The sequence below is a fragment of the Rhinatrema bivittatum genome, chromosome 4 (genome assembly GCF_901001135.1).
Source record: "Rhinatrema bivittatum chromosome 4, aRhiBiv1.1, whole genome shotgun sequence".
Taxonomy (NCBI): Eukaryota; Metazoa; Chordata; class Amphibia; order Gymnophiona; family Rhinatrematidae; genus Rhinatrema; species Rhinatrema bivittatum.
In genome coordinates this window covers 70,770,613-70,797,637 of record NC_042618.1, presented here as the reverse complement: position 1 = coordinate 70,797,637, position 27,025 = coordinate 70,770,613, and the positions used below count along the sequence as shown (strand labels likewise).

The 27,025-nt window shown below is 43.2% G+C and overlaps 1 protein-coding gene across 8 annotated transcripts in view; it reads right to left on the bottom strand.

The window, feature by feature from the left end:
• Positions 1-27,025, bottom strand: part of FERMT2 (fermitin family member 2) — a 242,672-nt gene that overhangs the window by 164,848 nt on the left and 50,799 nt on the right. The gene's annotated exons all lie outside the window — the stretch shown is intronic.

Sequence of the window (27,025 nt, the reverse complement as noted above, 5' to 3'; positions counted from 1 at the left end):
TGACCAAAAAACTGATCCAAGCTGTTCCTCTGGGGCTATAAAAAAAAAAGAAAAAAAAGAAATAGGTAGTAAAAATTAAGCCCTGGCCATGACTGAGGAAAGCAATTATCAAAAGCAGCACAGCTCAAGATGCTTTCCCACCTGGCTGCATTGGTTCCAGGAACATCTGATTCCACAGGTGAAGCTTCCAGACCTGCACTCCTTCCCCCCGCATATAATTTTAAAAATATCCATTTAACACAGATTTTACATAAAAAAGAACATGCAAAAGTACAGTCTTCAGAGGTAAAAAATCATTTGCTAACCAGAAAACCCTACAAAAAAAGGATACTAGGAACTGGCCTGGCTTATAACACAGCAAGCTGGGTGAAGGCTTGGCCCTTAGGAAGGTACAAGAAAACAATTACCATAAATACAGCACACCCCCTATATCACTACTGCATTAACTGCCAGCAGTTAAACAGTGACAAGTTTACCTATGAAAAGGCAACACTGCAAACATTTCACCAGACCCTAACACACCAATGCACTTCCTATTAGAAAAACAGAACAAGTCAGGCTGTTATAGATCCCTGCACAGAAACTCATGCTGGTCAGACATGCAGAACAGAGACAGAACCTCAAATACAGAATAAAGAGACCAGAGAGTAATAAATAAAAAAGTGTGCAGACAAAAAGTGAACTGGACAAGCCAGACCCTATAAGTAGGGCAACAATGGAAAAGATATATCACCACCATTCCTCAAAAACAATGAAGTCAAGAAATATAAATCAGTAACAAAATATTTCAAAACAGCAGATGACTAGAACATTCAATAATTAAAGCACTCAAAAAGTTTAAATTTTCCCAAACACTGATGTGTCTGCTCTTTTAAAATAAATATTTTAAATACCCAATAAAGAACTAATAAGGACTTTTCAAAAAATCTCTATTTGGGAATTTTTTTCCCAGCCATCCTGAGATTGTTGTGGGTAAACGGGGGTGGGGGGTTGTTGCTCAAACTTTCTACACACATGTTCACCAACACTGACTCACTCTCTCATGCCAACTCTAAGCCAAAAAATCTTTTGCTTATATTGGTGGTCAGGGGGGATCCAGGCAGGGTTGGTACATGTGGGCACCAACAACATAGGAAAATGTGGAAGGGAGGTTCTGGAAGCCAAATTTAGGTTTTTAGGTAGGAAGCTGAAATCCAGAACCTCCAGGGTGGCATTCTCTGAAATGCTTCCTGTTCCATGCGCAGGTCCCCAGAGGCAGGCAGAGCTCCTGAGTCTCAATGCATGGATGAGACAATGGTGCAGAGAAGAGGGATTCAGTTTTGTAAGGAACTGGGAACGTTTTGGGGAAGGGGGAGACTTTTCCAAAAGGATGGGCTCCACCTTAACCAGAGTGGAACTAAGCTGCTGGCACTAACTTTTAAAAAGGAGATAGAGCTCTTAAACTAGAACAAGGGGGAAAAGTCGACAATCACTCAGCAGTGCATGGTTCGGAGCAATGTATACTTGAAGGATGCTAATGAAAAAGGAAAGTAAGAGCATCCCAACAGAGAGGTTCCAATAAAGGCAAATGTAGTCCATGTACCTATGAGTAAAGAATCATCTGAACTAAAGATTTCCAAATTATCCCTAACAACTAGGGATGTGAATAGTTTTTCTGACGATTGAAAATATCGGAAGATATTTTCAAACTTGTCAGAATTCGGGGGGCCCCCAAACCCAATAGGGGTTGGGGGCGGAAAGAAAGGGCACTTAAAAATAAACCCCAAACCCACCCCGACCCTTAAAATTTAATTCTAATCCCGCACCCTCCCAAAACCTTTTTTTTTTTTTTTTTTTTTTTTTTTAAGTACCTGGTGGTCCAGCTGGGCTCCCGGGAGCGGTCTCCCGCTCTCGGGCAGTCGGCTGCTACTAATCAAAATGGCGCCAACGGCCCTTTGCCCTTAGCACGTGACAGGGTATCCGTGCCATTGGCCGGCCCCTGTCACATGGTAGGAGTAATGGCGCCAGTAATGGAGAAGGGTTTTTTGTCAAACCCAGCATGAGGAGGTCTAGCAACAAAGAGCAGTGCGAGGCAGCAGTAGATCTGCTGGCTGCTTCCTGCTGGCAGAGAGAGGCAGGGCCGGTGTGAGGAGAGGTGGTAGGAACATTTCTCACCACCAAGACGACTAGAGGGAAGGGTGTTGGGGAGAGCAGGCCCAAGGAGTCACAGTTGCTGCCAAAACAAATTAAAAAAAAAAAAAAATGTCTTAAGCAAAGCGCCTCCACAGACATTGTGCTGCTGCGACCAACACCAATCGATCGATCGTGGTAACTAGCCCTCAGGATATACTGGGAACCATGAGAAGACATGCAACACACCTGGGTATGCAATAAACCTTGAAATTCTTTGGGGAAAGAGGGGATTGAAAATCAAGGTCCTTAAGAATCTGGTACACAGATTTTAATAACGCAATAAATTCAGAAAAATAAAAATCTCCAGCTCCTCTCCATCTCAGCATAAATGATAAAAATGTTAGCATAATTAGTTTAAACATTTTTAGTACCGTTATACCATCAAAATTAAAACAAATCCAAATATAGAAAGGCATGCAACTTTGAGAGCAGCCAAGGCTTGTGCAATCTGGCAAAGTGTTACAGTGAAATCAAGTAAGCAAAAATATTCATCTTAGTTTCTACTGAAAGCTTTAAAAAAAAGTTTGGCGCTGAGCTAGCAGCATTTTGTAATACTTGCAACTTCTCAGCAAACCAGCGCACATTTGCCACTACACTCTAGCTGTTTAAAAATCAGTTTTTGCCAAATACAACTGTTTATAAAGATACATAAATCTATTATACCTTGCCAAGAACACAAATGATAGTGCTGCGTTATAGGCTATCATTCAGAAATACACTTAGATTACCATATTTGGTAATAAAACACTTTACAGTCAATTTATATTCTTAATTTTGGTCATTAAGAGTTATTTTTTTTAATTTATTCTGCTTTTTGGCACTTCAAAGAAAATTACATTCAGGTACTATAGGTATTTCCATATCCTCAGAGGGCTCACAAATGCAAAGGAAGGTAAAGTGACTTGCCCAAGGTCACAACGAGAAGTAGTAGGATTTGAACTCTGGTTTCCCTGGTTCATAGCCCACTAGGCTGCTACTCCATTCTCCTTTCCATAGTTCATTTTAGGGAGATGTGTTCCAGCTACCAGGTAAGCTGAATTACTAAGTGGCGATTTCAAATCAAACGCTCTCAACAAAAAGCAAATGTTGCTTACCTGTAACAGGTGTTCTCACAGGACAGCAGGATGTTAGTCCTCACATATGGGTGACGTCACAGAACGGAGCCCAATCACGGAAAAACTTTTGTCAAAGTTTCTAGAACTTTGACTGGCTCCTACTGGGCATGCCCAGCATGGCACTAACCCTGCAGCTAGCAGGGGTCCCCCTTCAGTCTTGTTTTGAAAGCTACAGGTAGTGCCGAAAAAATAAAATAAAAACGAACCCAACACCGCGGAGCGGCGGGCGGGTTTCGTGAGGACTAACATCCTGCTGTCCTGTGAGAACACCTGTTACAGGTAAGCAACATTTGCTTTCTCACAGGACAAGCAGGATGGTAGTCCTCACATATGGCTGAGTACCGAGCTGAGAATGTCCGAACTTGCACCAAATGTACCCAAAGGCATGCAACAGGCACAACAACTGGGGTGGAATTTGGTAGAGGGCATCCGGAACCCCACCGAGCAGGCGGAAGGGTTGGTACATCACGTTGGAAAAAGGTTACGCAGGACAGATTGGCCGAAGATGGAATCCTGTCTTCCGGCTTTGTCCAAGCAATAGTGGGCTGCAAAAGTATGAAGTGAACTCCAGGTAGCAGCCCTGCAAATGTCAGGAAGCGGCACAGATCATAGGTGTGCTACTGAAATCGCCATGGCCATCACAGAGTGTGCTTTGACACGGTCTTGAAAAGGAATGCCTGCTTGCTGATAGCAGAAAGATATACAATCCGCCAACCAGGAGGAAAGAGCATTGCTTACCCACAGGTTGCCCTAGCTTGTTTGGATGGAAAGACGAATAATTGAGTGCTCTTCCTGTGGGCAACTGTACGGTCTAGATAGAATGCTAGAGCCCGTTTGCAATCGAGGGTATGCAGAGTCTGTTCTCCTGAGTTGGAGTGAGGCCTGGGGAAGAAGATAGGTAGTGTGATGGATTGATTAATATGAAACTCCAAAACTACCTTGGGTAAAAACCTAGGGTGAGTGCGGAGTACCGCCTGGTCCTGCAGGAGTTTAGTGTAAGGCGGATAGGTGACTAGGGCCTGTAACTCACTAACCCTGCGAACAGAAGTGACAGCTAAAAGGAATAACACTTTCCATGTGAGATATTTTAGGTCACATGAGTGGAGAGGTTCGAATGGTGGTTTCATGAGCCGACCTAGAACCAGGTTAAGGTCCCAAGAAGGGGCCGGAGGACGTAAAGGTGGCTTGATATGGAGCAAGCCTTTAAGAAAATGTGTTACAAGGGGTTGTACCGAAATCGGGATGTCCCCGATTCCTTTATGGAAGGCGGCTACCGCACTGACATGCATTCTTATGGAAGAGGTCTTGAGACCGGATTCTGATAAATGCCAGAGGTAGTCCAAGAATTTTGGGATTGGACAGGAAAAAGGATCAAGGGACTGCGAAGTGCACCATGATGTATACCTTTTCCATTTATAGGAGTAAGATTTTCTTGTGGAAGGCTTTCGTGAAGCAATCAGGACACAAGAAACCGAATCTGAAAGGTTAAGTGGTTGAAGGATTAACCTTTCAACATCCATGCCGTCAGGGACAAGGCTTGAAGATTGGGATGGAATAGGCATCAGTCGTTCTGAGGGAATGCGGCTGCGGATGGAGAGATCCTGGAGTATGGGAAACCACGCTTGGTGCCAGTGAGGTGCGATCAGGATCATGGTTCCCTTGTCCTGACGTAGCTTCACGAGAGTCCGAGAGAAGAGGAAGTGGAGGGAATGCATAAAGCAGACCGGTTGTCCATGTGAGAGAGAAGGCATCTCTGGGTCGAAAGTACTTGCTGCGAATTAGGGAGCAGTAATTGTCCACTTTGTGGTTCTGAGGGGACGCAAAGAGGTCTATTTGGGGATATCCCCATTTCTGAAAAAGAGAGGTCGCTACCGATGGATTGAGCGACCACTCGTGTGGCTGGAAGACACGACTCAGTTTGTCTGCCAAGACATTGTCCGCTGCCGGCAAGTAGGTAGCCCTGAGGTATATTGAGTGAGAGCGCGCTTCCGCCCAAATCTGCGCAGCTTCCTGACACAGAAGGAAGGAGCCTGTGCCTCCCTGCTTGTTGATGTACCACATGGCCACCTGGTTGTCCATCTGAATTAGGATTACTTGATTTGATAGGGAATCCTGAAAAGCTCTGAGGGCATATCGGATTGCTCGAAGTTCCAGGAAATTTATCTGGTGTTTGGCTTCCTCTGGAGACCAAGATCCTTGTGTCTGTAGATTGTTGACATGAGCTCCCCAGCCGATGTTGGAAGCATCGGTGGTGAGAAGTAATCAGCAGGTTTAGAAGTGGGGGACCCCAGCGATACAGAATCAGCTGAAATGTCTCGCCTGACAATGCCCATTCTCTTGGGTCCAGACTCTGCCTGCTGAGAAGTCTGCTCTTACATTGTCTTTTCCTGCTATGTGCGAGGCCGAGATCTGGAGATGCACTTCTGCTCATTCCATAAACTGATCTATTTCCAGCGATACTTGCTGGCTCTTGGTTCCTCCCTGATGATTGATATAAGCCACAGTCACTGCATTATCAGACATTATCTGGACTGACCAACCCTGCAGCCTGTTGCCGAACTGCAAATATGCCAATCTGTCCAACCTGGCTTCCAGCTGATTGATATGCCAAAGAAATCCCTCCGCATTCCAGTGCCCTTGTGCCATCAGCTCCCGACAGTGAGCCCTCCAACAAACGAGGCTTGTATCTGTGGTCAGTACTAGCCAGTACGGTGGTGCTAGGGAAACTCCTTTCCTTAGATGATCCAACTGCAGCCACCACTGCAGATGCGAGGAGTCTTCCATCGACAGAAGGAGCTGAATAGAGTAGTCCTGAGATTACGGGTTCCACTGAGATAGAAGGGAGCAGTGAAGAGGATGCATATGTGCCCTTGCCCATGGGACCACTTCCAGGATCACTATCATTAAGCCAAATACTTGCAGGTAAGAACATACAGCTGGATGCAGAGTATACAACAGACATAGCTGTGTCATTTTCTAAATTCGAGCTTCCGGCAGGAAAACCTTACCCTACTTCATGTCAAACTGAACCCAGAGGTATTCCAATGACTGAGCAGGCTGAAGACTGCTCTTGGCCAGATTCACCACCTAGCCGAGCTCCTGCAACAGGGAGATAACCTTGCGAATCACTCTGCAGCTCTCTTTCAATGACTTGGCTCAAATCAGCCAGTCATCCAAATACAAGCGTACGAGAATCCCATCCTCTCTCAATTCCACTGCTACTAGCACCATTACCTTGGAAGGGTCCTTGGAGTGGTGGCTAACCCAAAGGGCAGGGCCTGAAACTGATAATGGCATCCCAGAGCTGCGAAATGCAGAAAGCGATGCTCTAGACAGATGGGAATATGAAGATCTGCTTTGGACAGATCCAAAGAGGTCAGAAATTCCCCTGACTGCATGACCATTATTACCAAGCACAATATTTCCATGCGAAATTGCGTCACCCGAGGATGACTGTTGACACCCTAGAGATCCAGGATGGGACAAAAGGAGCCCTCCTTCTTGGGCATAACGAAATAAATTGAATGTTGACCCATATTTTCTTGAGATGGGGGCACTGGAACCACAGCTCTTAGTCTGAGAAGCCTTGCCAATGTAGTTTCCACTGCCTGCTTATTCATGAGTGACAGGGAGATACCATGAACATGTCCCAAGTAACATTGTGAAACTCCAGCACATATCCTTCTCATATCACCTCCAGGACCCATTAATCTGATGTGATCTTAACCCACCTCTGATAAGGGGACATCTCTCTCCTATCTCCTGATCCCTGGGATGGGTTGGCAAACCTTCACTGGGAGGGTTGGGAGGTTCTACTACCTGAATCCGTGCCCCTTCTTGGCTGTCGAGCATGAAAAGACAGACCTACGAAAAGATTGAGTCCTCTGAAGGGACATTCTTCTATAGGGGCAAAAAACGCCTGGATTCTCTAGCACAACCTCTCATGTTAAGAGCATGGCGTCTGCTTCTCATCCTCTGGCAAATTAGGAAATGGAGATTCGCCCCACTTACTGGCCAGCTTCTCTAACTCACTCCCAAATAAGAGTGAGCCTTTAAAGGGCAATTTGAGATAATAGCCTTGGAGGTCGCATCGGCCAATCAATTTCTCAGCCATAGCCGATGGCTGGCCACTACTAGGGAAGCAGCTCCTCTGGCTGAAGAGATAAAAATAACAGCCCGCATCTGCCAGAAAAGCAGTAGCTGGATCCATAATTGCCCTAGAGTTTACCTTAGAGTCATCGACTTCCTGGGAGAGAAGCAAACAAGAGCGAGCCACCAGGGAACAACAAGAAGCGATCTGCAAGGTCATTGCCACTGCATCAAATACTTGCTTAAGGATAGTCTCAATCTTATCGCTACTAAGGCCACTTCTCCTTACACAGGAATAGTGGTCTACTTGGAGACTGCACGCACAAGTGCAACTACCTTCGTAAAACGTAAATGCTCTCTTGCCACTGGATCCTGAGGGTACAGACAGGCCTTCCAAAACCTGACCCCCTTTGAAGTTAGCCTCTGGGGCGTCCCACTCAAGATCAATCTTGAATGGCCTCCATCTCTTCGGCTCAGACACCAGCATCTGCGCTAGGAACTCCACGCATTTCCAAGGTGTGGGAAATCAGAGCTGGCAGATTCTCTAAGACAGGGGTCGGGAACCTTTTTGGCTGAGAGAGCCATAAACGCCACATATTTTAAAATATAATTCCATGAGAGCCATACTAACTACAACCCCTACTCTCCTGATGCCCCCCAAGACCTGCCAAATTAATTTACTACAACCCACCACCCTCCTGACCCCCCCCCCCCCCAAGACCTGCCAAACGTCCCTGGTGGTCCAGCGGGGGTCCAGGAGCAGTCCGGGAGCGATCTCCTGGACTTGGGCTGTCGGCTGCCAGTAGTCAAAATGGCACCGTCGGCCCTTTGCCCTCACTATGTCACTGGGGTCGACCAATGGCGGCGGTAGCCCCTGTGACATAGTAAGGGCAAAGGGCAGTCGGCTGCCAGTAATCAAAATGGCGTCGATGGCCCTTTGCCCTTACTATGTCACAGGGGCTGCCGCCGCCATTGGTCGACCCCAGTGACATAGTGAGGGCAAAGGGCCGTCGGCACCATTTTGATTACTGGCAGCCGACAGCCCAAGTCCAGGAGATCGCTCCCGGACCCCCGCTGGACCACTAGGGACTTTTGGCAGGTCTTGGGGGGGCAGGGGGTCAGGAGGGAGGGGGTTGTAGTAAATTAATTTTGGAGGTCTTGGGGGACGTCAGGAGGGTGGGAGGTTGTTAGGATTTTTACTTTATTAAAGATTTGTCTGTAAGCCAGATGCAGCCATCAAGAGAGCCACATCTGGCTCGTGAGCCATAGGTTCCCGACCCCTGCTCTAAGAGAACTGTAGTATAGTTCTATACAGTTCTAACCCTGGAGGAATTTCACCATCCTCATGATAGTCAGGATCGGTGTCATCATCCAAGCCATCCAGACCTCCATCGGGAAGTCCCGCTGCAGTTCTAGGAGAACTCTGGCACTTAACAGTAGGTTCCAGCAAGGATCCTACCTGCGAATCTGCTTTAGGAGTGTTAGAGGGCTGAAACTTGCTCCTGGATAAAGGATTGAAATCCCTGGAAAAGCTCTACCCATGAAAAAAGTAGGAGCATCCAATTCCAGAGGCACTTGAGGCGTACTCACTGAACAACCATCCCCTGCTGAGGAACCAATTAAAAGAGTTCCAAATTCAGGTGCCCCACCTGAGCAGTCTTGACCCAGGCCCATATCCGGCTGGGAAGAACCAGGCTTAGTGAAATCTGAGAAGGATAATTCTCTCTGACCCTCCAAACAAACAGTGTTGAAACAAGTTAGTGGGGGCACTCTTTGCTGAGATGCCAGAGCAGGACAGGCAGTGCAAACAGAGGAGCTTAGGTTTCTCAGGCATAGGCACCATTATGGCTGACAGTGTGCTTTAGCGGCAGCTGGAGGCATAAGTCTAGTTTTTTTTTTTTAACATCAAAAATCCTAGGCATCCAAAAATAAGCGCCGTAACAATTTAAGCGCACAATAAAACTTGTGACACAGATAAGCATGTGGCCACTTAAGGCGCTGCTTAACTTAGACGTACCAAATACCAGGTCCGACTAAGCATCCAAAACCTGGAATCACAACTTGGACTCACAGCTGGATGCACACACTGAACTGACAAGCCTAAAGGGGGCAGCCTTAGAAAGCGTATGAAATGTTGTTGCGTCCTACCATGTGGCACACAGAAAAAAAGCCTCCGAGCAGGGCCTAGCCTAAAAAGGCTGCTCAACCCACCAGACTGCCCATGTCCCTCAACCTCCCATGGAGTGAGACAAACGTTGTGACGGTAAGCCGAGCACAGAGAGTTCAAGGAGGAAGTCCTTTGCTACAAAGGCTTCCTCTTACGTCTCTTAAAAAAATGTATAAATATTTACAAACATTTACCTGAACTCAGCCTTACCTGGCTGAGCACAGAGTTGGTCTCTGGCTGCAGGGGGTGGTGGGGGGAGAGGGCATATGCTGTCACCACTGCGTTCTGCTTCCTGCACCTGCTGCCTTTCAGCTGCTTAAGCAGTTATGTCCACACCGGCTGAAAAAAAATCAGCTACTGGACCAAGGCACTCAGAGGGACAACAGAATTTCTCAGCTAAGGGAGGGACCTTTTGGTATCACCACAGGAGAGCAGGGCAAATGTAATATCGTTAATTCTCCTTTTCAAAATGAAGCAATCCCCAGAAGGGAGATGCACATCCACCATCTGCTGGAGATTGAGAATTCTGGCAGGCTGTCATCACTGCAGGGTTATATATACTGTGACGTCAGTTTGCTCTGTCTCCATCTACTGGTAGAGATGCATAACCCACTTGTTCTGGATTCATCTGACTGGACACTAAGAAAACGTACGCTTTATTAGTATAGTTTTCAATTTTATATTTCTTGAGGAATGTACAAATAGAAATGTGCAGACAAAACTGAACTGGAAACAGCAAGAAGCCAAACTGTATGCAGTGCAACAATGGAGAAACAAAGACATTAGCTTTATGGTCTCTATTCTGTATTGGTGAGGGTCTGTCTGTGTTCTGCATGTGTGATGCAAGTAAGGGTCTTCTGCAAGCTTGTAGTTTCTATGTAGGGATCTATAGCAGCTTGGATTGTTGTTTTCCTAATTTATTTATTTAAATGCTTTTGATATACCGATATGCACTGGTGTTTAGGGCCTAGTTTAATATTTGTAGTGTTGCCATTTCATAATTTGGGTTGTTACTGTTTGAGTGTGTTCCATAATACAGGTGTAACTTTGTACCCATTACTGCAGATCCTGGAAGTATATTAGGTGCTATATTTCTGTTTCCATTTCTCCAGGTTTTCACTGCATGCAGAGTGGCTTTTTTGGGTTTCCATTCCAGTATGTCTCAAATTTATTTAAAAACATTTCTATACCGTCTTTTCACAAGCAGTAGTTGACCAAAGCTGTTTACAAAAATTTTCAAAAAAAAAAAAAAAAGGAGATATCAACTAAATAAAAATATAAATAACTTAAAATACAAAGGAATTATAAAACAAAAATAGTAAAGTTAAGAAAAGAAATACAATGGATACTTTAAGCCCTAATTCTAAATAAACATCTCCTTAAATTTTAATTTAACTATAAAACAGAGTGAGTGTGTGTGTGTGTGTGGTGAGGTATTTTACTAGCATGGAGGCATTAGTAGTGTTTTCTCAATAGGACATGCTTTGATAGTGAACTGCTGTCTTTTCATAAGAAAGGCTATTGCACCTGGTAGTAGGGAGAGTTTGTGTTGCTGTTACTGACATGACAATCTTTTTTGAATGGCGAGTTGTACAGGGAATGTCCTAATTCTGCTCTGCATCCATTGTTTTTTTTTTTGGGGGGGGGGAGGGGTCAGAAGATGCCTGTGAATGTAGAGTGTATATTTAGTTTTAGCCCCATGAGTCATATGTTCAGTGTGTCTTGCATGTGAGAACCATCTGTCAACTGTGTCCCGACAGAAAAAAAAAAAAAAAAAAAAAGTTGAGAACCACTACTATACCAACACAATCAAAATGCACACAATCTAATTGTTATATTAAACTGATGGTTATTTTGGACTGTGTGAATCTCTATAGTTTAAAATATAGTCCATAGATAAACCCATTGGATGAAAGATATATGGCTTTCCCTAGCTCCATGGCATTTCAGTTCATGCTTCTTCCCTCAAATCTATCAATCCTTTCTTAGAAAGGAAAACAAAAATGCTTCCTAGCTTCTAACTTACTTAAAGTAAAACCAGCAAAACTGAATCATTTCTTAGAAAAATGAAATAATGCTTGATAACATTTTATGACTTCATGGCTTTATAAAAACATTTGATATGAAGCACACACAGGAAGCAGCATCATATGAGTCTGATGATATCAACAAGATTACATCGTAGAGTTGACAAGTAGAAATTTCATCTTATTTGGTTTTTTATCATCTTGTCTATCATGACTGTAAGCACGAAATAATAAAGACTGTCCATCGTCTTTAATCATTATTCAGTACACTTGGGTGTGTGCTATAGAAATGGACACAATAATAATTCAGGTCAGATGAAACCAAGTTCAAACTGCACTGGCCAGGAACGTTGATAGTCTGTGAGAAGTGGGTGTGTGTTCAGCAAAGCTTGAGTCAAAGTTTATTTTAGGTAGGTACTGATAAGTTCATTTTTAGAAGATGCACAATTAGTGACCGGTATCAGGATGGACTATACTGCTTCTAATGAAGGCTACAAGTTGCGTAGCAGCTGAAAGTTCATATATCTAACTTAGGTTGCCCTTTTTTTCTGTTTTATTTATACAACAGTGAATACACTGTCACAGTGGAAAAATGTTATCTTGGGGCTTTAGGCAATATAATCCTGTTGGTCACTATTCTGTAATATTCACACTCCATGATGAATATTCCATACAACCTCTGTAATCACCTTTCATACACAGAGTGCATCCCAAAGATGTTTAACAAGCTGAGTAGGTGGGCAGACTAGGTAAACTATATGGTCTTTTTCTGCTATTACATTTGTATGTTTCTATACAAACGTGATGGCAGAATATGATGCAATTATATTAAATTGCTACACTCTGTTAGTGACACAAAAAAACATTTAAGTACAGAGAAGAATTAGGTTTATCGTAGTAACAATTCAGTCTCCCTAATTTTATTCCTGCTGTAATACCAAAGACCTCAGCTGATCTCTGGCTCTCCTCTCACTTCTTTACAATTAGGGACCCTCTATGCTTATCCCAGCCTTTTTTGAATTCTGTTATTTTTGCTTTTAACACCTCTACTGGAAGGCAGTTTCATACATCTGCAACGTTTTCCATGACAAACACACCATTGGATGCTTCTCTCGAGTCTGCCCCCTTGCAGCCACGTACTGACTGTTGTAGAGCTTCATTTCCTCTGAAAAGTGATGGCTTCTTGTGCATTTATATGCTTGGAGGTATTTGAATAGTTCTCTCCTATCCTCCCCCTCCCGAGTATACATGTTTAGGCCTCAAGTCTGATGCAGCCCCTGAACCATTTTAAGTACATCTTTGTCGAGCTAAACATATATACTTGTGTATAATATCTCATGTATAAGTCTAGGGTATTTTTGGGGCCCCAAAATCAAGATTTATCTGTCACCCACGGATAAGTCTAGGGTAAAACCTAGGGGGCTTATGAAATGGTGAAATCATACTAAGAAAAAACAGATAACTTAAGAAAATTGCTTTTATTTTTTTTTAAAGCAGAATAAAAGCAGAAAGTGTCCCTGTTATATGAATCCTTGCCTCCCTCCCCCATGGCTGTCCCTGCTGTTTGAATCCTTCCAAGTCCAATTCTTCGTTGGAATGTCCAAATAAATCGTGGAACTGTTCTTTGGAGATGCCATCAGCATAAATGTCTTCACTGCCTCCAACTGTTGAATCATCCAATGCCAATTCGTTTGTCTTCATAGATGGCATCATCTGATCCATCCATAGCATTGCTAATGCTGTATTTCAGAAATGACTTCTTGACCATTTCGGGTCAGGCATCCTTTTACCCATTTCGCTACCAAATCACTGTCTGGTTTCATCAGGTTCCCTCCTTTTGTTAGCTTTACTTGACCAGAACACATCCATTATTGCCACAAATGCTGCAGTTGGTCCTTGAAAGGCTTGTTGAGACAGACATCTAATGGCTGGAGCATTGAAGTCAGACCTCCTGGAATCGCTGCTAATGTGATCGCCATTTTCTTTGCATCGTCCTTCACATCCTCTGTTGTGTGTGCGTGGAACATATCCCACACCAAACAGTGATTGTCATTTTCTTAACCCCGCATCTGGTTGCCTACCCCACACAGACAGCCACCATTTCATTCCCTCCTTGTTCATGCAGCCTTTACGATGAACCCGAAGAATTATGCCTGCTGGAATTTTTAGGTTCTCTGGCAGTTTTGTGCCATCTGCCAGGCACGATAGGACCAACATGAAATCTGTCTTTTCATGACCAGTTGTTTTTAAAAGTATAGTCTTTTCACCAATGCCAGCTACAATGCGATTGCCAGGCATATCAAATGTCATTGGCTTTTCATCCATATTACCAATGTTATTCATATCGAAATGATTTTTTATTCTCTGCCCAATAATGAATTTTTGGAACAAACAGCTTTTCATCAAGCTCTTTAGGCAGTTTCTGTGAAATCTGTGTGCGCTGAGAAAAGGCACAATCCATATCAGTTCATGAACCACGAATATCAGCCAGATGATGCTGTGAATTTTCAGACCTTCAAGTAGCTGAATATTTCTTCTTTTGCCATTTGAAGGGCATGAATCCTAATGCTCGAGCGAGTCACAATGTTGCCATTTTGTCTGCATTCCATTACCCAGTCATTCAAATCCTTTCCATTCCTTCAAAAGACAATTTTGAAATGTAAGAAATGCCAAAGTCGGAGAGCCTAATGGCTTTTCTTCATTTTTTCTCCAATCCGATGAGTTTTTCGCCAATGTCAAATTCTCTTGCAGCTACTCAATTATTGGCCTCCTTTGCATGTTCTGTAACCCTCAGTGAATGGGTTTAAGATGTTCTTTCTTCTCAGCACTCATTTTCCTGAGGGTAAGATGTCATTTTAATAGCTGTCCCTGCTGTCAGAATCCTTCCCTCCCACCCCTTGGCTTACCCACCTTTTTGAATCCTTCCCCCATCCTGATTCTTTAACTCACCCACTACCTGGACAATGGGCAGCACTTGCATTTGCTCAGAAACGCCTTTCCTCCTCCCTCCTCAGTGTAGCGGTAGGACAGCTTCTCTCCCCAAAACTCCTCCGGATCCCTCAAACGCTTGCTGCTGCGATGAGGATGACGAACTTGCAGTCACTTAGATACGTCCTCCCCTCCTCCCCCGCGGAGTCCCAGTGGTGACCTTTGAACCACATGGTTCTAAGTGTGCCAATCAGCTCCTGGCTTGTTGGGGGGGGGGGGGGATGTGCCTGCGCGCAACTGCAAGTGCCGTCACGTCACTCACAGCAGTGGGTGAGTTAAGGGATCAGGAAGAGGAGCGCATGAACGATTCACTCATGCATCATGAATTACAGTAACAGAATTATGTGGATTTACCCATGGATAAGACAACCACGATTTTAAGGGCTGGTTGAGGTAAACAAATTTTTTTTTCCCTTACACACAAGTATATACGGTACCTCTATTGTTTCTATCCTTTTGGAGAAATGGCCTCCAGAACTGGACACAATACTCAAGGTTTTGCCAACAATCTGTCACGAGGCATTATCTCACTTTTTCAATTAGTTATGCCTTTCCTTATCCATCTGTCATTCCTTCAACTATATCACATTGATCTGTTACCTCAAAAATTATCCAATATAACCACCCCTGAGATTTTTTCCTGCTTAGTTCTCTCAGCTCATATGTACTGCTCCCTTTGATTTCAGCACTCCATAGTACATGACCCTGCATATTCTTTTTGCACTGGAATCTTAGTTTACCACTCCCTCAAGCTTCCTTTAAATAGCTTTTCAATCTGTCTGGTTCCCCCTGCCCCCCCCCAATCAGGTGTGTCAATTTTACTGTCACCTGTAAACAAAAAAAATTAAGCTTCCTACTACCCCCACCATAATACTGCTCAAGATATTGAGCAGAAAAAAAAGCCGTACGATGGAACTCGCAAGGTATTCTACTCATTGACTTCCATTTTCTTCAGCATGAAATCCATTTACCACACCTTTGCTGATCATTCAACCAGTTTATAATCTGGTCCAGAAGTCTGGGTCCCACACTTGAGACTGCTCAGTTCAATTATGATATCATCAGTTTTGTCATGCTGGGTCAGAACAAAGGTCCATCAAGCCCTGCGTCCTGTCTCCAACAGCAGCCAATCCAGATCACAAGTACCTGGCAGAAATGTTAAGTCCAATAGATTCCATGCTGCTTGTCCTAGGATTTCCATAAGTCCACCTTAATAATGGTTTATGGACTCTTCCAGGAACTTATCGAAAACGTTTTTTTCTTCAACTCAGCTACACTTACCATATCCTCCAGCAACACATTCCAGAGTTTAATTAGGTGTTAAGTAAAAACATATTAAAAATACAAAAACCAAGCCAAGGTGCAGGGACTCAAAAGTCAAAAGAATTTTTATATGTATAAATTATATAATCACTGCTAATAAAGGAATATGGTATCAACGTACTAGGGCAAGAAATAGTGGATTAAAACACACACACACCTAGTAGTTTGATACCATGTTTCTTTATTAGCAGTGATATATAATTTATACATATAAAAATGCAAATCCCTGCTCGCCTCGGATTGATTTTTGTATTTTTGATCTTGTAGGCGGTGTTCTTTTGTTTAAGTAAAAACATATTTCTATCAGTCTTATTTGTATCATCTAGTAACTCAATTTGCATGTCCCCTAGTCTTTGTACTTTTGACAGCGTAAAACCACTGATTCACATGTACCTGTTCCAATCCACTCATTTTATAGACCTCAATCATATCTTTCCTCAATCTCTTCTCCAAGCTGAAGAGGCCTAACCTCTTTAGCCTTTCATAGGGGAACTGTTCCATCCCCTTGAGATGCGGCAACCAAAACTGCACACAATACTCAAGATGAGGTCGCACCATGGAGAAATACAGAGGCATTAGGATATTTTCTGGTTTATAATCCATTCCTTTCCTAATAGTTCCTAGCATTTTATTTGCTTTCTTGGCCGCCACCACCACATACTGAGCAAAGAATTTCAGCATGTTATTCACAGTGAAGCCTAGATCTTTTTCCTGGGTACTGACTGCCAATGTGGATCTCTGCATTTAGTTATAGTTTGGGTTCCTTTTCCTTATGTTTATCACTTTGCACTTATCCACATTAAATTTCATTTGGTTGCCCAGTCTCCCTCTTGCAGTTCTGCACAGTACTCTTGCGATTTAACAACTTTGAATAATTTTGGATCAGCAGCAAATTAGACCCTCTCTCTCTCTCATTTCCATCTCTAGGTCAATTATAAATATGTATTGTTAAACAGCAATGCTCCTCTAGTCATCTTTCTCCAGTCTTTTGCTGCAATTGGAGCATACTACCCATCCACTTCTCTGGATGTCTAATTCTTTCCCAAAAGCCTGCTAAAAATGTATTCAGCTGCTGATGCCTTTTTCCTAGAACTGCATTTCCAAAAAACCACAACCGCAATAAAAACGTGCATGTGTGTGGATTAGGGGTGCAAGGAGGAGAGGGGAAAATGAAACGTTTTAACAAGGTTATAAATATTTAGCTATAATTTTTCTAGTGAGTCTTACTGCAACAAGGCTGGGAAAGAGTCACTGGAAATGCAAGCTAACCTATCCTGGCTGTTCTATAAATATATTGAAAAGAAGATTATAAATTGGAGCTGCCTCTCAGGTAGTTTTTATCTTAAGTTGATATCACTAATCACATAAGCACAGTCAGCCATTTCAGTCAGAACTGATAATATAACCCAGATGAACCAGACGATCCTTTTCAAACAAGCCTTCACATAACCAGACGATCCATTCCTCCAATGCAGGAATGATTTATCCTGGATCACTCAACAACTGTGTTTACATATTCAAGGAAGTTCGATCCTCCTCTCTTAGGTCACACTTTCCATTCTTGTCCGGAATGGTCTCTCCATCGAGAGTGACAGGTCTCATCATAACTTCTCACATTCTCACAGGCTTGTCATCGCATATTCATTCTCAAGGTTTTATTGTATTGAACTGCACTTACGTTTTTACTATATTATAGGCTGTTATCATTGTATCTTTATGTTCAATGTCTCATTGGATTGTACGTGGTCACTAACAGTTTCTAATATGTTCTTAATTTTATTCCTTTGCTCCCAGTTCCTTATTACCCTGTTCTTTGTAATGCTCTTTGCAACTTGTGTTTCACTGTAAACCGATATGATATGTAATCTGCCACATGAATGTCTGTATATAAAAATCCAAAATAAAATAAATAATATATCCAGGGTTCATGCAGTAAACAGACAAAGGCCAATACAACCATGTACTAAACACACACAACACAGATGAACCACCATTTGGCCCACCACATCTTCCCAACTGACCCAAGTGTACTATTCTAGCTCCAATTATAACCAGCAGCCCCAATTTCCTGCGGCAAAGTTTTAAGAGCTTGCAGCATTTTTGTAGCAAACTGGCATATTCTATCATATCCCCCTTTCCCTTCTTTTTCCAATGTACATTTTTAGTTCTATAACTATGTAGTGTTTCTGATACAGGTCCTTGGACCAGTCTGGAAGCCCTTCTCTCAGCTAGGTCCATCCTTTCAACATCCTTAAAGAGTACAGACTCCAGGACACAGTACTTGAGGTGAGAATCTCACAAGCAACCTAGAAAAGGGCACTGTTACCTTTTCCTGCTAGTAATGCCTGCCATATAGTTTCCCCTGCTGCTCTAGAAGATTCTGCATAATAAATGCAGCTCACAATGCCAAAGAAAGCAGCAATGATTTTTCAAAGTCAATTCGATTTACAGCCGAATTTTAAAATGGCCACCAGCGCAAATATAGTCACTTACCTGTGTGGCTGGGAACCTGCGCGCATTTTCAAAAGGGCCCGGCCCCACGCGTGACAATGTGTGCACAACTGCCGGGCCATGAAAAGGGGAAGGCGGGGGGGGGGAGGGATGGGGCAGGACGGAGGCTGGAGCAGTAAGTGGTAAAACAAAAAAAAAAATATATATAGTTTTCTGGGACTGGCTAAGGGGGTGGAGGAAGGCCAGATTTCATCGCCCCCCCCGGTGCGGCCCACGGATTTTATAACGCGCACGCACAGACCTTTTAAAATCTGTGTAGTCTTTAGTCTGTATATGCAGAGGAAAGATATGAATAACTAACAATGAACTTATGAATTTTTTTGGACTTTTCATTTTTAAGAGGTTCTTATAAACAAGTCAGCATGTAAGGGTCAACGGTCCGCCAACACAGGCCCTGTTTTGTGAGAACTGCGCCGGGGGGGAACCCAGAACTTAAAGGCACTCTGGTCAAATGAATGCTTATCAAATTCAGTGTTTAAATGACTGAAATCATAAACAGTCTGGCTGACATGTTATAAGTACCTCTTACTAAAATTGAAATAAACGTAATGAATTTTTTGGACGCTGCTAGTGGTTCATATCCTTCCTCTGTATATGTTGACTGACCTCTTGATGACTGGATATTTCGCCAGTTCCTGTTGCTTTACAATAGTCTTTAGACATAATTTCTAGACCTAGTACATTCAGTTTCTTTTTCTAATGTAAATACATTGAGATGCATGCTGTTTCAGAAAAAGAATTCTAGTTTCCACCATTTCATAGCATGAAAAATTTCTAATATTTAAGACTGCTAACCCAATCAGTGGGGGGGGGGGGGGGGGGGGGGGGGGGGAGCAGGGGAATAAAATTACTATGTAAATTGTTTTTTCTAGCAATACCTAACACAAATCATTACAACTTCTCCTGACTGGAAAGAGACACCTTAGCTAGCAACATAATTATCTAATGCTTACTAGAAGTCAATATATGCAAAGATCTTGGTTTCTGTGTTCCAAGACAACTCAAAATACAATCAGCCTAATTCAGCAAAACAATCTATTTAACAAAAGCAATTTAATGAGTGCTCTATTTATATGCAAACCATGACAACAGTATGGTCAAGGGTTATAACACACGTAATCTGCATGCATGTGGGTGCAGGCCAGCAGTCAACCATCCATAGTGCATATACAGTATAGAGAACTTCATTAGTGACCACAATCTTTTCAAGTGTCATAACCACAGCCCAGGGTTTCCTGCAGCAGCTCAGATTCTACATCAGGGTCCTATAAAATTCTGCAGCAATCATGCTAAGTCTGCACACATTACATTAACTTGCAAAATTATGTATGTTTAAAATGAAATTGTTTTCTGACCTGCTGATAAATTTGTTGATGCAGTTGAGATCAGTGCAGGGAAGTTAGGAGTAAAGGAAAGCGGGAGAGAAATTAAAACCACACCCTCGCCCCCACATTAAGGTTCTCCCTCTGTGCCCACCAACCTTTCTATAACTCAAACTGTGGGCTAGGACTCCAAATGGAGTGTAAAAAAAAAAAAACCAAAACAAAAAAAAAAACCCCAACTTAAGATAGGTCACAAAAGTGCCTCAAATGTTGATAGTCTTCAGGAAGTCCTGCATAAGGAGGGTTCAGGGTTGCTGCAGAACCTGTGAGCTTGCACTAACCCACAGGCCCCATGCTGATTTTCATTGATAATGCTACTGCTGTTTGCTGGTTTGGGACCAGCCATAATGTGAGAGGACAGGAGGCCTGAGTACACATTGGTCTGTGAAGATTTCCACTGTTCCTCCTGCTTTGCCCACCACCGAACCTTATCCAAGAGAAAAAAAAAAATGTTGCCCCCATCAGCGGTCATCCAACTTTGGCCCAGGGCCCAAAGGAAAAGTGTCACTAACTCTGGCCAGGGGGATGTTTGGAGGATGGGCTAAGATACAGGAGGGTTCTGAGGGCTGGATAAGATGGAAAGTGTGTGTCTGTGTGTGTGTGTGTGTGGGGGGGGGAATAACAATCTACTGGGGGATGTAAGAGGAGGTAGAGGATGAGATCATGTGGTGGGGGGGGAATGTGAGAGGAGGGTTGAGGGTTGGGTAAAAGGAGGAGGAGATGCTGAGAGGGGTAAGGGAGGAAATGACAGGAGCAGATGGAGGTTTCTAAGAAAGACTTGGGGGTGACAGAGGAACAGTTTTAGGAAACTAAAGAGTGGATGGCCATGTTGGTGAGAGAAGCAAAAAAGACAAGACAGGAAGGAAGTTAAAAGCAGGGGTCCTCTGGAGCGAGTGTAGGTTGAGAGCAGATTAGCTGGAGTGGAGCAAGGGTGAGGAGAAAATGTTGGGAATGAAGGAAGGACAGTATCCTTCTAATCTGTCTTGGCTGTCCTCTGGAGACATGTGAATTTTCGAGTGCTAAAATGGGGGTCACAGCTACAAGTCTGGGAGCCCTGCTGTAACTATTCTCTCCCCGTTCTATAAGTGTAGTTTGCCTGCTTCGCATGGTGAAGGGGGGAGGCAAGGAGGTTCAATTCAACATTAGCACCTGGAGCACTTGGGGGTGCACTTCTCCCCAGCCAAAAAAAAAAAAAAGGCCATACTATACCTTATGCTCAGCTGTGATGTCCCCCTTACCCTGAACGCCTTTCCTCCTCCCCTGAAGTGCGAGGAAACATTCAGAAGTCAAAGGGACAGAGCCAGCTGGTGTGTGCACAAGACCACGATAGGAAAGGGCACAGCCTTCAGGTGCACCCCCTGCCACCTCCATCCAAGCTCATAGCATTCTGCCAGGACAGAACATAAACCCAGCACCCCTCTCACAGTCCAGCAGGCGACGGAATGAGAAACACTGGCAGCATGTGGGATCCAAAAGGGACAAACAGTACATTACTGTCTTCCTGCGATTCTGCAGGGAATCATCTTTTCTGCTGCAAGGACCAGATAGTGGGATCTTCCCTCGGCATCACCTGAAACCAGGGGCTGAGCTTTCAATACAGACATCAGACATCCATTTGTTAAACTAATAAAACTACAGTGAAAACACGAATCACGTTACATCATTCAAACATCCTCCCCCACCCTCCAAAATTAGGAGCAAGCAAATTAAAATGCCAAAAAGAAAAAAAAAAAAAAAGACACACACAATGTGGCTGGCCACGGAGCACTACTTTGATTCAGACTATGATTTGCTTATATTTTCTGGTAACATCTTTTGCTCATTCTGTTCTGAAGTACTCACTCCAAACCTATCAAGAAATGTATTTAGTCCAATTAAAAAAAACCCCCAAAAAACCCCCACACATCACCTTAAATATTTTTTATTTGTTAAGCTTTATTTCTGTGCATTTAAGTGGGCTAACACGGGAACCACACTACTTTATATTTCTGACTCCTATTGTTTCACGTGAACGCTCACTCCTGCTGGGAGGAAAAGTCCTAGAGATAGTTTACCAAACTTATTCCTGCTAAAGCAAAGATCCCACTATACTAGGAAAAAAAAATACACCTACAACCCACGCACTACTTTTCATTTTAGGCTCCTGCTATCTTGTCTTACGGACCAATTAGGCTGGAACAAGATGGTCGTCTCTGTTTACATCTCACAGCCAATGGCTTCTGCGGCAGGGCACTAATCCCATATTGCCCATGTTCTCTCATCAGAAGGCCAAGAAGGGACAGTCACAGCTCATAACTCTGACCCTGTGCTTGGATCTTAACCAAAAAGAGGCAGACAAACAACACTGGAAAACTTACTACTTTCTTCAAGTGACCAGTAATATCCTCTCTTCCAATAATAGTTTCTGGGAGAACACATGCCTCACTGCAGGTCACAGTGCGTAACCTAAATTAAAGTTCTATTATGTCTTGTTCATGCATTTATATTCCCTTTATTGGAAAAACAGATCAATCAAATCAGGTTATGCCAAAATAATGGTATTCCAAAATGTGACAAGATCTTAGAGCCGAGCGCAATTTAAAGATCTTTAGGAAAAAAATTAAGGCCCTATATTTTTATGATGCTTTTTTCCTCCTTGCTGTTACTGTTTATTTGGCATGTATTTCTGATACATTTGTGTTTTAGCTTTATGTTTGTGATTTTGTGTTATTATAAATGTAATATATTGCTATCCACTCTGGAAAAAGATATTGGAGGTTGGGAATTTTTTTTTTTTTTTTTTTTTAAATAAAAAAATCCAATTCAATGCATTTGCAAAAAAGGCTGTACAAGGATTCTAATACACTGAAAAAAAGTTAGTATATTTCTGCATATAAAAAGTTATCAGTAGAATGCCAGCAAATCTAGCTCCTGGAAAAAAAAGTTGCTGAATTTTAAATCCACTTATTGTATTGTCAAATGGCAACAGAAAAACAGGAATGCATTCTTTAGAAAAAGGTAAATCATTCTGGATTTACATAATTCTAGTACACAAACAAAAGCAATTGAAAACCTTTTTAGGCAGAGTCAAATACTGTAAAAGCCCTATTGTGTAGCTAATGGTGGCTGCCAAAATGACTGTTTACTAGAAACAATACCAGGTCAATTTTTTTTTATTTTATTTTTTTTTTAAGATCAGATGAATATAAAGTAATAAGGTAGCCAAAAAAACCATGGTCAAACCTCCCATATCTAGCTTTTCAGCCATCTAAAGCAAGAACTGATCACCACGTGTGCAGCTAAAGCATCAGGTTTGAAAAGGCCCCCTCAGGAGTTTAGCATGCTGTATGAACAAACATTAACAGATGCCATGTCGGGTCAATGCAAAGGTCCATCAAGTCAATCCAGGTCACAAGTACTCAGCAGGATCCCAAAAAAAAAAATAGGTCTAATCCTTCTTCCTCGTAACCAGGGATAAACAATGGCTTTCCCAAGTCTACATGGCTAATAATAGTTTATGGACTTTTCCCACCAAGAACTTTTCTTAACCAAGTATGCCACTTTCACCACCAGACTGCTCACACATTTTATAATGCTGCTGTACATCGTTACCCATTCAGCTAGCTCAACATTTAACCATGCTAAAAAGATACCCAGTGCTAACACGCAGGAATATATACTTGGTTTCCTTGCTTTGGGTACACGTTTTAGAACTGTATACACATGGATAGCAATATAGCAGCTATTTAAGTGCCCCCTTAAAGAGTCATTCCCATGGTTCAGTGGCAGCATGCACCACCCTGCAGACGACCTACCTTGATTTTTCAAGCCCAGCAGTTGCAATGGGGGACTGGGGAGCAGAGAATGCTGGAAAGGCAGTGGTCATAAGGGCCCCCATCCCAAATGAAAGATGGAAAAAAAAAAATTTCAGTCTGTTACCACACAACAAGCACTGGCCAGAACCAGGACGCACAGACACAAAATTCCAGAAGGAGCCACGATTTATGGCCCCCTGCTCAGGGACTGTTACCATGACAGCAGGGCAACTGTTGAAATCCCCAGGTATTTATAAATGAAGATTCTCAGTACTGCAGCCCCTTGCACAGCATGGGCTCCAAATGAGCAAGGCCCCCCGAAGAAGCAGAGCAGCCCGATGGGCCTAAAATGTCCCAACACTAATCACAACTGGAATGTAAGCAGGTGAATGGTATATGATATGCGCCTAACTGGCCCCGAAGGATCTCTCTTTCGTTTGTGCATATATATATATATGTCGACTTATTCCACCTTATGTATGTTTATTCTTTGTAACCCGCCTTGACCTTTTGATTGCGATGAGTGCGGACTATATATTTTAGTAAACCTAAATCTGTTTGCTTTTCTGCCCTAGAAAACGCAGTAGGATAAATCAGCTCTGCGTTCCTGAAGTTATTCTCCAGTTTTCAGGGCAAAGAGCCAAAAAACCCATTACAAGTCCCAAATATGCTGAAGTACCTGCTGATCAGTAAAGTAATCCAATGCTTGTGAATAGCAGCAGCACACATTCTTTTCTGTTCTCTCAATAAGTCTTTAAACCTGCAAGCTACACATTTGTGCTCTGCAGGCCTTAAATATTAATAAATAAAAGATCAATTTGTCATAACACTAAGATATATAAATTATGCCAAGGTTACAGGGCAATCAAAATTTAAATAAAATCATCTATTTATAGGCATTCGATATTCTTCCTTTTCCTAAAAGGTTTGCCCAAGGCAAAAGAAAAGTGTGCGAGTGTGTGAAGGTAGAGAAGAATTAAAGATTTGGTTGGGGGGGAGGGAGGGAGAGGAGGGCTGCATGGAGGAGGGGTAGAAGTTGTGCAGGTAGGTATTATGTACTCTTACTGCTCCTCTCGACCAGCAAATTACTGGGGAAGGAGGTGATGGTGGCATCAGTACATGGCAAGTATATTTTGTCCTTGGCGAGTTAAGTCTTGAAGACATTTTTCAAATCCTGACAGTTGTAAGGCAGAAGTAGGAGAGACTTCTCTACTTTGCTGCACAGTGTATAAACCTGTTAAGGATTGCATCTTTACTCTATCCAGTGGCGTACTAAGGGGGAGTGCGGTCCGCCCCGGGTGACAGCCGGGATGTCGGCGGCCCATGAGCTCGCATTAGAAGGAGAAGACTGGGGCCCCCGGGCTGTGAGCGGTGGAAAAACACTGGGCGGCCGCCTACAGTGCCACAGGTCTAGAGCCTGGAACTGCAGAGTCTTCTTCTTCCTAACCCCCTGCGACCCGGAAAAGGAAGTGGTGGGTCCACGTGGGTGGGAAGAAGGAAAGGTCATGCAGTCGCGACCTGAAGCAGGAGGAAGAGCAATAGCGCTGCCCCCCCCCCCCCCGATGCAGGAAGTAGAGCTGCACCAGCTCCCTGTGCCGCCTCAAGAAAAGTGAGTCCCTGTCTGTCACGGGCTCTAACAGAGGAAGCTGATGCTGTGCTTCTGATGGGGAGTGGGGTAGGAAGTGAGAGTGTGTTTGTGTCCATGTATGGAGTGAGGGTGCATGCTGTGTGAAGGGGGGTGTGTGAGAGAGAAATGGAGGGAGCCTGTGTGTAGGGGTGTGTGAAAGTGTGTGCGAGTGGGAGCTTGTGTGAGGAGAGGGGAACCAGACATCCCCGGGGGGGGGCGCCAAATACTTTAGGTATCCCAATGACTTTATTCCAGGCACAACTAATTTTTTTTCCTTCCCCTTACCAAGAGGTCATCACAGATGCTAAAAATGTACAGCCATTATATACTGTGCCATAAAATAAGTTACCAGTGAGATAACTTTTCTGTATCCCATGTTAATTGCATCCATTTCCATAATTTCCTATGCTCTCTCTCCCACCCCCATTTCTAGTATTCCCTCTCGCAATCTTCATTAGCGATTGTTCTACTCCCTACCCTGCCTCTTTTGCTCCCTGGTAAAAAAAAAAAAAATAAATAAAAATAAAAAAAAATTACTCAGCAGTAGGTACGGCTGGATGACAAAGATGTAACTCTTAAATAGGTAGGAAACATATTTGAGGATCTCTACCTAATTTCTCATAGACTTATCTAAAACTGGCACCATGATTGCTATCCACACATAGAAAGTGGAATCAGTGCAGCTGCTGGAGGTCATACCATATATGTATGTAAGCTGGCAGACCTGCAAAGCCTTTGCAAAGCTTGCAATATTTAAATATAATAATGGAATATTTTTGTAATAGGTAAATATGCAAAGTTATCAATTTCACACACATGAAACTATCAGAACAGATGGCAAAGCATTAAGGACAGCAAAAGCTCATTAGATGCCCAAAAATGGTTTAAAAAAAAAAGACTGTTGCATTTCAGACTGTACTTGCTAAGTTTACAAGCCAAACAAACTGTGTACTTAACTGCAGAAAAATAACCAGCTCACTTCTCATGGGTGGCAATCTGTTTAAATATTTATCTCTGCTTAAGATAAGTCAACCTGTACCAACTTAAACCTATAGCACTTTTCAAAGACCTCTAGTGTTTATATATTCATACGTGTAGCATAATGAAATCCCCAGGGGTTCCCAACCAAAAAAAAAAAAAACAAACTTCTCTCCCTCCTAAATTCTGCCCATATAAAACGTATCTACTTTCCCCAATTCATCCTGCCATCCCACCTCCTCGCCAAGGAAAGGGAGTCAAAGAGAATATCTTCCCTCCTCCCGGCTGCCCTCTGCCGCTGCTCAAAGCTTCACTACAATACATGCTTCAGAGTGCAGGGCAATTCTGCTCCTCTCCTCCTGCCAGCCAGCTCGGGACCTGTAAGCATATGGGTGGAGGGGGATTAAGTCTATCAGAGGGGCATCACCCCTCTCCTCCCCCGCTGCTACTCTTTGCCCACCTTGCTAGTCAGGGCCTTGCTGCTCTACCCCAGAACTCCACACTCATCCCAGCAAGTTTAAGGCACGAGGTACCCATATTCCTGCACTACTGTCAGGAATTACGTCCACTATCCGGGTCAAGTACATCAAGATTGAAGGTGGAGCTGCAACAGCAACAGTGAATGGGCAGGAAGCAGTTACTATTACTGCTGCTCACTTCTATTCGACATAAGCAGCACCGTACTAAAAGCATATATGAGAGAGAGAGAGAGAGAGAGAGAGTTGGAACAGCATCTGAGAAGAGTGATATAGCTATCAAAAAAAAAAAAAAAAAAAAAAAGATTTCTCTACTTAGCTTCTCAGAAACAGCAGCAAATATAGCAAAGAGTGCACTCTGGAAGAATAACGCTAT